This window comes from Meleagris gallopavo, chromosome 3 (genome assembly GCF_905368555.1).
Source record: "Meleagris gallopavo chromosome 3, MGAL_WU_HG_1.1, whole genome shotgun sequence".
NCBI classification, from domain to species: domain Eukaryota; kingdom Metazoa; phylum Chordata; class Aves; order Galliformes; family Phasianidae; genus Meleagris; species Meleagris gallopavo.
In genome coordinates this window covers 17,338,505-17,350,514 of record NC_139406.1, presented here as the reverse complement: position 1 = coordinate 17,350,514, position 12,010 = coordinate 17,338,505, and the positions used below count along the sequence as shown (strand labels likewise).

Below are 12,010 nucleotides of genomic sequence, written 5' to 3'. Positions count from 1 at the left end.
TGGTTTTTGAAGCTGTCAACCATTAAAGACTTGACACATCTTCTACTGCAGTGAACACATGTAGTACTAAATGGTTACATTCCTTGGGAAATGCCTTCACAAACAGACATATTTACTTAGGAGAACTGTTGGGTTGTTTTTGTTTTCGTTTTTGTTTTTGTTTTTCACTTCCTGCAACTAGATGTGGTACATGAGCAAGCTAATTTGGAAAGAACTACAAATGTTATGTGAGACGTGTAGCTGTCACACTGATATATGATGAACAGGCTTACTTTCTTGCTAATTGAACTCTTGAGATATACTAAAGCAAACTCTAGGTAACGAGTGAAGTTTCCGTTCTTGGTATTCTGGATATACTGGAAGATTGTTCTATGTGCAGAGATGCTGCACTTGTGCCAGGGCAATCCCAGGTGTTTATACAAACTGGGCAAAGAACCCCTTGAGAGCAGCCCTGTGGAGAAGGACTTGGGGGTCCTGGTAGACGAGAAGCTGGACGTGAGCCAGGAGTGTGCACTTGCAGCCCGGAAGGCCAACTGTGTTCTGGGTTGCATTAAAAGAGGAATGGGCAGCAGGGAGAGGGAGGTGATTGTCCCCCTCTGCTCAGCTCTTGTGAGGCCACATCTGGAGTACTGCGTCCTGGCGTGGAGCCCCCAGCACAAGAAAGATGCAGAACTCTTGGAGCTAGTTTGGAGGAGGACTACTAAGATGATCAGAGGGCTGGAGCACCTCTCCTACGAAGAAAGGTTGAGGGAACTGGGCTTGTTTAGCTTGGAGAAGAGAAGGCTCCAGGGAGACCGCATTGTGGCCTTCCAATACTTGATGGGAGCGTATAAACGGCTGTTTACAAGGATGGATAGTGATAGGACAAGGGGGAATGCTTTCAAACTAAGACAGGGGAGGTTTAGGTTGGATATTAGAAGGAGGATTTTCACACAGAGGGTGGTGACACACTGGAACAGATTGCCGAAAGAGGCTGTGGATGCCCTGTCCCTGGAGGCATTCAAGGCCAGGCTCTGGGCAGCCTGGTCTAGTGGTTGGCGACCCTGCCCGTGGCAGGAGGGTTGAAAATAGATGATCATTGTGATCTTTTTCAACCCAGGCCATTCTATGATTCTATGATTCAATGATTTTGCTTTGTTTCACCTGCATTTTATTATTCTAATGCAGAATGGTGAGAAAGAGGCAAGGGCGTAGAAGTAGGAAGGAAGCGTGAAAGCTTAATAGATAAATGTATTTCTTGTATTTGAGGAACTGTGGAGCATGGCATATGCATGTTTCACAAAGTGGAATAGGAGCTGCAGAAATATTTCAGGAACAAAATGAGTCAAAAAGTAACATTGGAATTACTGCATTAATTAGAATACGCATGCTGATTCATAGGGTTTGGTTGATTAAGAAGTCTATTCTATTCTGTATTATGTCTAGTGTCAAATACATGATAAACTTAATTATTTATATTTTTTTATACTGTGTACAGTTTTCTCCCCATATTTCAAGGAACATGGGTATCTATTGAAAAGAATAACTGTGATCATGAGTTCCCTTTGTTTATGGGGGTAGTACATTTTGATTCTGTTACTGATCAATCTTGCTATTCAATGTCAAAATAAATACCTTTTTTCAGAAAATTTCCTAAATTTCCTATTTGAATTTAACAAAGAAAAATGTGATTATTTATTTATTTTTGCTTTCCGTTTTCTCCCACTTTTCCTGTTTGTTGTGGTTGAAATATAATGGGCTGAATTTTTCTCTTGGATTCTGCTGAGTTCATCAGTTGTTACAGGGATGAAAAAAACAAAAAAACTGATCCTGCAGGGGCTCACAGTGATTAAGACATAACAATTGCAATGATTTCTTTACCTGTTTACTTGTTTTTGTTTTAGTAAAATTTAGGGTCAATTAACTGTTTTTTATTTTCATAGTTCATGTGGTAAAAGAAAGATTATAAACCTGTTATGTAGAACAGTTGATTTATTATTGCATGAAAATGTTTGCATGGTTTTGTATAAGAAATGATCAGATAAAAATGACAGATAGCTATCTCTAATACATTCTTGATGTTGTTTCACTTGAGCATTTTTCATATGTCCTTGAAAAAAATGAGCAAGTTTCAGCTCCCTCTGCATATCTGCCTCTTCCTATACTTTCACAGTCATATAGTATATAATGATTGATCTTTGCCTTCAGAAACTATTTCCAAATGTCAGCCAGCCATGTTTACACCAACATTCTTTCCCTTTCCACTTTTGCTTTATCTATGTCTTGATTTCTGTCTTTCTACCGTTACAAAGCAGCTTGAAGTAAATATGCTACTTATAATTATTCGGTTGAAAATATAATTGTATTCTGAGAATGCTCTAATTGTCCTTGATCACCTAAATATCAATCAACCACCAATGCTGGAGATCTGGTTTGCATTATATGGATATTTCAAGCTACGTGCTCTCCTTAGAGTATTTTGGGATAAATAACATGTTCATTGCACACTGCTATCTGCAGTTTTGGGAGCCACAAGATGAGGACACAAAACTACTAGAGAGTGTCCAAAAGAAGTCTATGAAGAAGGTGAAGGGTCTGGAGGGCAAGGCATAAAAGGAGCGGCTGAGATCCCTGAGTTTGCTCAGCCCAGAGTGGAGGAGCTGAGGGGAGGCCTGATGGCGACTGCAGCTCCTCACAGGAGCGGAGGGGCAGCGCTGAGCTCTGCTCTGTGTGACAGCGACAGGGCCCGAGGGAACGGCATGGAGCTGTGTCAGGGAAGGGCAGCTGGTGGTTAGGGAAAGGAGCAGTGGGATCCAAGAGTGGGACCTGATGATCTCAGTATTGCCCTTAAAACTTGGGCTATCCTGTGATTCTCTTCTTCATTTGTACTTCCCCACATTATCAGCCATTGCCTGCTATCAGTTTTCTCAAATCTTAGGTCTTCCAAGATGAGCATTCAGATACAATTCTTCTCTTTCATTTTCTCATCTGTTGAACTTCTTGAACAAATTTATTATTCAGGTATTACAGTGTGTATTAAATAAAAAGAAGCAATTAATGATGGTAAAAATGACAGGAAAAAAAATCTTAAGTGATCTCAGAAAGAAAGTACTCTCATTGCTTCTGTATGTTTCATTAGTGGAAGATGCATGCCTAGATATTCCTCATAGTTTTGGATGATGAAGGTAGAGAAAAATGAATATACACAGGGATGGAAACAGTAACATTGAGGTGTTCTGCTGCTGAGTTATTGTCGTGTTAGCACCTAGGTCATCCAGAGATGCAGAGTATTGTCTGTGTTTAGTGGTGTCAAACAGAGGAAATCTTGTTCTTGAACTGTGGATTGCTTAAACAAGAGCTGTAAAACTGCATTAGGAAATAAAAGCAATCAGTAAACAGATCCTTGTCATATTCCAAGCACTGAAGGGACAGTGAGAAGACAGATTTTAAAGAAATATATCTGATTCAATAAAATAGCATGATTCTTGCCTTTTGTGCTAAAATGATCCATTCCAGTACCCCCACCCTTAACATCACTTATTTAATGCAAATATCAGAGAAACTATATATTAAAGAGGAAGAAAAATATTCTGTAAATTCTGCAGTTTCAGGATAATTTACTTTCTAAATTTTCCACAATATAGAAAAACCACAAAATCAAATTTCACTGTAAAAAGTACTCTTTTTCTTGTATCTCTACCATTCTATTTTAGAGCTCTCTTCTATCATCCATCTATTTACTGAAAAAAAATCTGTATTTTTCTATAGTTGATTTCATTTTCTTCTGATATTTTTCTCATGCAGCTTGATTCTAACATATGTCTGTGAATCCTTTCACTGCTAATTTGAATGGAAAAATAGAAAACAACTTTAGCTTGAGGGTTAAATTATTCTAAGCATAGTACATTCAACATGATTATGTATTCCTGCAGCTTTTCCACGATTCATTTACATTAGACATGGCTAGTAATATATTTGAAACAGAAACAGAACAAACTTCTTGTTAAAAATTCAAAAAAGCACAGCGTAATTAGTACTAAACATTCTGTGTGTTAATGCTGTGTTTTCCCTGACAAGGTGGCATAAACAAGTTTCTAGTTAACAGGATATTTCAAGCAAACATTTGCTACTTACTCATCTGGTCTCATACCTAGGCACATCTTTCTTCTTTCAGACAAATTTCAGAGGTATTAAATGGACATTGCTCTGCTATTCATAGCAGATAGTGTGGTCAGAATTCTGTAGAATGACCTGTTCACTCATATTTGAAAGTATAACAGGACTCATGGAGTCAGTGTTCATCAAAAGTATGTTTCCAGCTTGCCTTTGCAAAATGTGTATTCTACAGTGCATGCCAGCGTGTTCTTAAGCCTCTTTCCTCTGCAAGTAACATAATCCACTGCTTCCAGCCAAATAAAGATTGCAGTCATGATTGGCCTTCTTCCACATGAGCACTGCTGGAAAATACTCCAAATCAGATTTTGGGTCCTGCATAGCTGTGTCCACATGATACCATTTGGAGTGCCAGGGACACACAGTATGCTACCCTTGGAGTCCCAAGCAATCAGGGGTTGAGGGCTTAAGTTTTAAATGATTTAAGGGTTATTCCTTGTGAGTGGGAACTACTATAAGGCACTTCAGATAGTCACGAGGAGAGCTGAACAGTTTTCCTAGATGAAGCCAATTGGGTTGAAAATGATTCTTTCCTTCATGCTTGCAGCCAATTTACAGCACTTTGACAAAACTGAAGGCTATTTAAAACTCACAGTGTTTTTTAGCATAACTTTTACTAGTGTCAAGCCTGCTATATATTAGTCATTTAAGAAGAGATACTATAATTGCCTTTTCCTATTTTCTCTGCTCTACGTCAGGTTGGAACAGGTCAGTAAGAAACAGGTGGATGCTTTGTGGTTGAATCCTGACTGCAAATAATTATTATTTGAAGTAGCCCTAGAAATGGAAATATGAATTTAGTATGATATCACAGTCTGCTCTGGCATTGTTTATTATTGAGTCAGTACAGCTTAAGAAGTATTTCTGAATGCTTCCTTTAAAGGAAAATGTTTTATAACGCTTATACAAAGAATCTACAGAAGTTATTTCAAAACCAGCACTCTTTCCCCTTTCTCCATTGGTGGGGAGGTACTGAAAATGACATGGAATTATATTTTATCCTTATTTAGTGTTTAAAATTTCTATTCTGCAGGAAATATTGCATGAGAAATTGTGCATAGTTTGGAACAGAAATGAGTTGTTTCGAGATTTCTGAGAAATGAAAATACTGACAACAATTTACAGTCAATTAATTTTTTCTTTCTTTTCTAACTTTCATTCTTTCATTTCAGTTTGTTAGATAATCTTACATACAATTATACAAAAATAATTACAAAGTTTCATTTAAGAGGAGTCACTTCAGAAGTTGTTGCAGTTATGGGAGTTCCTATTATGCAGACTTACATTATATACATATACGATTTTTAATTCCCATGTAAACAAAGAGTGAACAGAAGCTGATAGTCTCTTTGGAAGACAATGCTTTTCACTGGGAAGGTTTGAGTTCATTGAAATAATGAATTTAAATGGAAATTCACTCCACATGAAGAATTTCATTTGAAGAATTACTGTAAATTATATCAGCGTGTATTTAATTCACTTAACATTTTATTAAGGCAATGCTGGAGGCAAGGCATGACCTCCTATCACATTTTCCAAACGTGTGTATTGCTGAATTACAAGTTATATGTACATGGTTAAAACTGCTGTAAATGGAGGAGAAAAAAAACTAACACCTTCTTGTGAAATTACAGCAATTATTTCAGTTTGTTCTGTACTTGGAATAAATTTGACCTGTGGATGATGTTGGAGGATAGGATTTGAAGAAGAGCCTATGGGGATACAGATCTCAAACCTGCTGTCATTCTCTGAGAGTTGGAACACATTTAAGGTTCTTATCTCTGAATGGATTTGAGCTATCTGAATTAAAATTCAGTTTGAGGTAGCTCTGTTGCTAACTTAGAAGTATATTAATGCACACAAGTACAAAAAATAAAGGCTGGAGTGTGCCCTGGGAAGAGCAGGAGGGCTTCTGGAAGCCTACTGCCACACCTCCATGTGTTCAATTTCATCTGGTTTTCTTAATGGACTATCAAAACTAGCAAAGAAGTGGAGCATGAAGATAGTAATGCATTCCATTTCATGTCAAAGAACTAACCCTTCCAGCTACAATACTGTCATTTATAAAGTAACGTGTGTGCTTGTACTCTGCTGAAGCTGCCATTTAGCTTTACTGATTGCTGCTTGCAGTGTGCATTAATCTGTCTGGCTGACATCACCCTTTTCAAGCAACTGGTCTCTCCTGTTGTTCCTCTCACTAATGCTCATCATTGTGCTCACAGTCTATGGTAATGACCGGCAAAATATGTGTGTGCAGCGCTCTGATAGAGGGCTGCTACCTTGCCACGGCAATGACAGGCTATTGCCCTATTTTATATTGGGAATTGGTTGCAGTGATCAGTGTGACAGCTTATAAAGCGTCAGTGACTCAACTAGAAATTCACTGACCTCAGCTGGAAGTAACATTATTTGGGATCATTTCAAATAGCATGCAGATATCTGCTTGCTCTTGCTGGGGATCTGATCTAATAAGCAGTTATGCACATGGATGACTTTACAGATGTGCCCAGATTGTTTCAATAGGTCTGCGTATCTGAATAAATTGTGCTTCCATGTAAGTGTTTGCAGAATTAGACCCTCACTTCACAAATGTAAGTCTGATGTCAGAAGTTGTTTCTTAAAGTTACCTGGGACTGATTAAGTGTTAAGGAAACACAGCATTGTTGTTTTTGTTTTTTTTATTTTTACAAATTTTGCAGCACTGAAGAAGAGGTTGTGTTGTTTCACTCTTACTCACGCACATCTATGTATAAAAAGAAATGCATTTTCCATGAACTTTTCTTTAAAAGAGATGTATTTGGGTCCCTTCATTAAGTTAATATTTGCCTAATTTCTCCCATATGCTGGAAAGGAATATTTGGCTTTTGCATGCTGAGTGTAATGTTTGATGATACCTGTATTAAAATTAAAAATTACTGTTTTTCTAACATTTACTTCTTTGTGTGATGAGATCTGTAAAGATGAGCTAAAAAGAAACTGGCATTCAGAATATCTCTCTTTATCTATTTGTTGAAGCTATCTTGCCTTTTTGAGAAAAAACAGTAAATCATTCCTGAGAAGCAGGTCGTATCTCTTCTCAGTATATCTTTTCAGTATAAATTATAAGAGTTGACTGTCCAGAAGGCAGCAGAAATATATCTGAGAAGATTATGCATGAATACTATGGATCTTACAAATTAAATTGAAAGTGTGAAGACCTTAAGGCTATTTTTCATGATATTGTTTTGTTGTAATTATTTTTTATTCTTTGTTTCTTGCAAATGTTCTGGATGGCAATTGTTTCAGCATCTCAGACAAATTCTAACTGTGAGTGTAGGAAGACACAACCATGAGGACAGCCTTGTTGGCTAAAGCTGTCTAAGCAATAGAAGTAAGCAGTGATGAAGACAGGAGAAATAAGGAAGAAGAGGTAGCTTGTAGAAGTGAATAAATGAAATAAGTTTTTGGTAATACTTTGTGATACTTATGAACTTGCATATCCATCTTATAATGTTTGATGAGTTTTATTAATTTAGCTATTTGCTTAAAATTTAATACGTTTTGGTAGCTATGTAAATGTAACATATAACAAATGTTTTAGCAATGTGGATTTTTCTGTGAGTTAGATGTTTTTCAAAGTTCAGTCTGTTTATCTCGCACTGGCATTGTGTATTAGTTGGTATTTAAACTTCAGATAGTATAATAAATTGAAATATTAAAAAAATCAATGTGAAAGTAATATTTCTGTTAGCTTGATTATTGATTTTATACCATTCTTTCTCACGTTTTTTCATTTTATTCTTTCTAATAAATTTGCAAATTACAAAATCATTACGTTGCATTTATCTCTGTAATATTGTAGGACTACACATTAGCTGTCTCAGTGGAACCCTTTACAAATTTTAATGCCTTGATTTTGTCAAAGTGGAAGATTATTTTTTGTGTATATGCTAGTCAAAATCTTAATTCTGGAAAACAGCTCTGAAGTTGTATTATGTCATGCTGTAACATCAAATAAATTTCATACAGTGAGAATATACTTGAAAAGGGGAAAATATATTTGTTCATAAAAGAATACATTGGAAAAAGGCTGCCTTTGTAATTAGCAACAAAACTTTCAGGCGAGGGAATTTTGTGATTATTGTTTTAATGAAGGTTTAAATAACTAGCTGGCTTTGATTTTTATGTAAGGGTTTATGTTCCTTTGGAATTTCTGGTTTCTGTAGATCTTATGCAGGTCATATACCAGTTGAAGTTACCTCTTACCTCTAAACCTGATGAGACCCAGGTGAAAGGCACAGTGTGTAATAAACACTTGTGAGGTTCATTCCTTTAAATAAATGATTTTGTTTATTTCCTCAGCTTCATGGTTACTTCCCTGCAATCAGATGATTTTCACAGGTAAGATGCCACATCCTGTACAGAGGAAAGGACAGTTTGGAGCTGAAAATGCTGGCACTGTGGTTGAAATACTATTCAAGTGACACAAGTTAATCTTTTCAAAACAAGATTCACCAGTTCTCAAATGATTTTAACAGAATTCCTTGCTTAGGTAGGCTAGCTGGTTATTTGTTTCTCTAAAATGGAGGTACTCTGAACATGGCATAAAGTTTTTGCTAGAGCTCAAATTATTTGTTTTACATAGCAAAGAATATATTCTGAATTCTATTTGATATAGTTAAGAATAAGCATTATTTCTGCTTTTTATCCCTTAAGTTCCTTTCCCAACCATCAGCAAATCTTCCCATTTTGGTCCTTCAGTATTTGGTGATTGCTCATTCATAATTTGTACTTCTTCTGTTTGCCCTGCACTCTATGGCACTTGTGCTGACACAGTTTGCACTTGTTCATGGCTGATTTTTGCTTTTAACACCTAGTCATAGCTTCTAGCAACATTCATGTTCGCATTTTACTCCTGGAAATTCCAGTGAATAGTGATTTTAGGTTCTACAGGCTTTGAGAGAGGCAGTGTATACAAGTAACATTTGACTAACACCACAAACTGCATTGTGTTAATTCTAATGTATATTTACTTTCTAATGTATAGAAAGTAAAAATACAAGTTGTGATACATCCTTTTTTCTGAGCAAGCTAATTACTGATTAATAATTTGCAGTTACTTCTCTTTATGGAGCAAGTTCTGCTAGTTAGGACATATCTGGATATGCCAATTGGTCCTTCCCATACTGAAGATTCCTAATGAGGGCTTGCTCTGGAGGACCATACTGACTAACTAATGAGTCTCATGAAGAAAATCAAGGATATATCACTGGTATGATCAACACAAGTCATTAAAATATACTCTTGCTGAAACTTAACAGGCTCTATCTTTAAAACATCAGATGCTGGCAGAACATTGTGCAAGAGCATTTGCCATAGATATCAAAATGTCCTAAATATTCCCAGTCTTATGTTACAGCCCTTTCAGAACTCCCATTGTAGAAAGCACAAACATGTAGGTAGCTTTATAATGCCTTAAAATGTCAGCTGTTATGAATTCATGTGTCAAGAATATATAATATGGGCAGACTGATCAATTTTCATGTAAAACTGCAATAGCAGTTGGCTTTTCAAATGAGGTTTCTTGTGTTCGCTTTACAATACAATTCTTTGTTTTGATGAGTGTAATAGCTGTAAGTTTTCTTCCTGAAGTAACTCATTTTTATTGCTAGTGCTACATCAGTGGCAGTCCCTTCAGCTGTATCATTCTTTCGAAAAGCCAAATAAGGCATTTTTACAAGCTGCATTCCTGTTTATTTAATTGTCTGCTTTCTTAAGTGACTTCTGAGTATTCTCCAAGTAGTAAGCACTGCAAATTTATGAAGCCTTTGCCTCGTAATTTTTTATCTTTTCTGCATTCTGCAATTGACATGTAGTATTCTGTGGAAAGTAATAATGATTGACTTCAAAAGCAGTCATGATAATGAGGATACTTAATTGTATCTGAAATAGAAAAAGAAAAGAAAAGAAAAGAAAAGAAAAGAAAAGAAAAGAAAAGAAAAAGAAAAGAAAAGAAAAGAAAAGAAAAGAAAAGAAAAGAAAAGAAAAGAAAAGAAAAGAAAAGAAAAGAAAAGAAAGAAAAAAAAAGCCACAGGAGAACAAAGCAAGCTGCTATGTCTGGCTTGAAATAAATAGGATCTAACTTTTACTAGACAGTGTCAGAGTGTTTTCGTTATTACAAATCTTATTTTATTCAAAATAGATAAGCATCCTCCTTTTTTTTTTTCAGGTAAGTTTTGATAAAACTTGAGAAAAATGTATGTATAGCAGGTAGTTTCTGGTATTTTCTTAGAATCATAGAACCGTAGGCTAGTTTAGGTTGGAAGGGACCTTTAAGATCATCTAGTTCCAACCCCATTGCTATAGGCAGGGACACCTCCCACTAGACCAGGTTGGTCAAAGGCCCATCCAGCCTGGCACTGAATGCTTCTAGAGAGGGACATTCACAACCTCTCTGAGCAATCAGTTCCTATGTGTCACCATTCTCACAGTAAAGAATTTCTTCCTGATACATAGTCTAAATCTACCCTCTTCTAGTTTAAAACCTTTTCCCCTTGTCCTGTCACTACTTACAAAATATCCCTCCCCAGCTTTACTGCAGGCTCCTTTCAGGTACTGGAAGGATATTTTGGTCTAGACTGTGTAGAATTATTTAATTTTAAATGCTGTTTTCAGTTCTTCTCATCAGTCATGGGAATCATTATGTGTACATGCATGATAAAGTGTTCTGCAGCACAGAGAAGAAAAGAAAAAAAGTAAATGAACGCTTTGAGCAAGTTTCAGCGTGATCTTAAGCTAGAATTTTTTTACCACGTTGAATCACTGAAGCAGGAGAGAAGATCTTTTTTAACATTTGGGGAAAGCAGGGTATAAACAACGATAACACAGGCTTTCAAGTGGTTTTTGTACATTTGCTTCACTGATTTAGAAACAAACTGGTGTTATTTTCCATGACTGACTTTCATTGGGGTTATGCAGTAGTGATTTCTGTGGATTCAGCCTACTCTTTAGTCAAATAACATTAAAACAATGAATAAATTTGAAGGACTTTTTCAGAAACAGCACTCAAATGACAATTGTATTGTTGTCATTAAAAAAATCACTGCAGCTACAGATCCAGACTATATAGAAGTAAATCTATTCAATCACTGAAGCCAATATTGGTGTCTCATACACAGTGAAATCCATGTGTCTGGTAAAATGCATTGTGAAACCTAAGGCAAATTCACTGAGAAATCTGGTTTTGATTTGTTTTTTTCACCTATCGTAGTTTTATTTTTATTTGATTAGTTTTTCCCTTAACTACTCTAATTTTTTTTTTCAGCTGTTATATTATTTTTTATTTTGAAATTAAGATTGTTTTCACAATCAGTTTAACTTTTAGGTCATTTTGGCTTCATTACTTTACTGTGGTACAGACTATTTTTAATTCTGCTGAATTGCTATGGTTTAGACTCCCAAATGAAAGTTTTGTCCATAGAGATAATATGACTCCAACTGACCCAGTAATATGTTACAAATCTGCAACAGAAGCAGTGCTTTTTTCCATGTCTGTTCTTCTTTTTCTGACTAGTAAAATTAAATGAGAAACTGTCAGGACACTTTAATGTCAAAGTTTGATTTTTTTTTTTTTGCAGTGCTTCTAGTTGAAATACAAGTGATGATTTGTCCCACTAGTCTGAGGCATTAGCTACTTCATCATGAGTAGCATTTGAATAGCAGCACTGCTCTTTTCCCTTGGTGTGATTAGTTCAGATGATATTAGTAGCCTTTTAAGATATACCAAAATATATAAGCTTTCTGTAGAATGGTGGTGGAGGACAGCAAATGCATTTATGTAAAGGTCAACTTTTATCTTTCTCTCTTTTGATAATTTTGG

General features: G+C 36.0%; 1 protein-coding gene across 28 annotated transcripts in view; it reads left to right on the top strand.

Moving 5' to 3' along the window:
• The window catches only part of LOC116216434 (uncharacterized), a 393,379-nt gene that overhangs the window by 279,563 nt on the left and 101,806 nt on the right, over positions 1-12,010 (top strand). For 12 of the 28 annotated variants that reach the window (XM_085220380.1, XM_085220388.1, XM_085220364.1 and 9 more), the window contains one exon: positions 8,494-8,532. The exons of 15 other annotated variants lie outside the window; for them this stretch is intronic. The gene's annotated coding sequence lies outside the window, so the exon portion shown is untranslated. Of the gene's footprint in view, positions 1-5,786; positions 7,960-8,493; positions 8,533-12,010 lie in introns of those variants that run through there. One more of the 28 variants, XM_085220376.1, reaches the window with a different exon arrangement.